Genomic DNA, 944 nt, shown 5'->3' with positions numbered 1-944 from the left:
GTAGACCAGGCTGGTCTCGAACTCACAGAGATCCGCCTGCCTCTGCCTCCCGAGTGCTGGGATTAAAGGCGTGCGCCACCACCGCCCGGCGCCTTGTTTCTTTATAATTCTTTGATGCTAGATACAGGCATACCTGTGGGTAAAAGGATGCGATGTTTGCATTTATTCAAGTGGTTCAGAGTAAAAGCATGGATAGGTCTATATACACACACAAACATATACCCACATATACACAGTAATAAAACTTAGTCAGCTGTGGACTTCTGAATTTTAATCTACATGATTTAACTGCAGAGTTGGAAGCCATTGCAGCCATTTGGAAAGCTGGCAGCCTCACTTGCAGAGGTGACCCTGGTTGAAGGAGGCAAACCTGGGCATGCAGAAGCAGTGGCAGGTACAGCCACGAGGACAAGGTTGCTTTACTTGCATGATCCAGTTCAGCACACACGCTCCTATACTGCACATTTGTAAAGCCACCTTTGGAGGAGGAGGCCAGGTCTTCCTCTGTGTCCCAGGCTGGCCTTGAATTTGGAGTGCTCCTTCCACCTGTGCCTGCTGGGTGCTGGGATGTAACGGTTACAGATGCGAGCTCTCACACCTGGTATCATTTCACTTGAAGTCCCAGGCAGATGTAATATACAACAAATGACTTGATTTTGCAGAGAGAGATGTCAGGAAATAGTCTTTGTATGAGTAAGTTATCATAATATGTAGGCCAAAAACTCAGAAGACAGAAGTAATTAAACCTGAAAGGCGGCTTTGTAACTTTTTAATTGATAAAAAACATAGCTATTGGCTAAAGTAAAATGTAAAGTTTTGTATGCAAAATAAAATAAATATAAAAATTGCCAGGTAGCCGGGCGGTGGTGGCGCACGCCTTTAATCCCAGCACTCGGGAGGCAGAGGCAGGCAGATCTCTGTGAGTTCGAGACCAGCCTGGTCTA

At 45.9% G+C, this 944-nt stretch overlaps 1 protein-coding gene across 2 annotated transcripts in view; it reads left to right on the top strand.

The window, feature by feature from the left end:
* Usp36 (ubiquitin specific peptidase 36) overlaps positions 1-944 on the top strand; it is a 32,625-nt gene that overhangs the window by 19,225 nt on the left and 12,456 nt on the right. The window lies entirely within an intron of this gene.

The sequence above is a fragment of the Microtus ochrogaster genome, chromosome 7 (genome assembly GCF_000317375.1).
Source record: "Microtus ochrogaster isolate Prairie Vole_2 chromosome 7, MicOch1.0, whole genome shotgun sequence".
In the NCBI taxonomy this organism is placed as follows: domain Eukaryota; kingdom Metazoa; phylum Chordata; class Mammalia; order Rodentia; family Cricetidae; genus Microtus; species Microtus ochrogaster.
The sequence above is the reverse complement of the archived record's forward strand: the minus strand, read 5'-3'. Positions and strand labels throughout refer to the sequence as shown.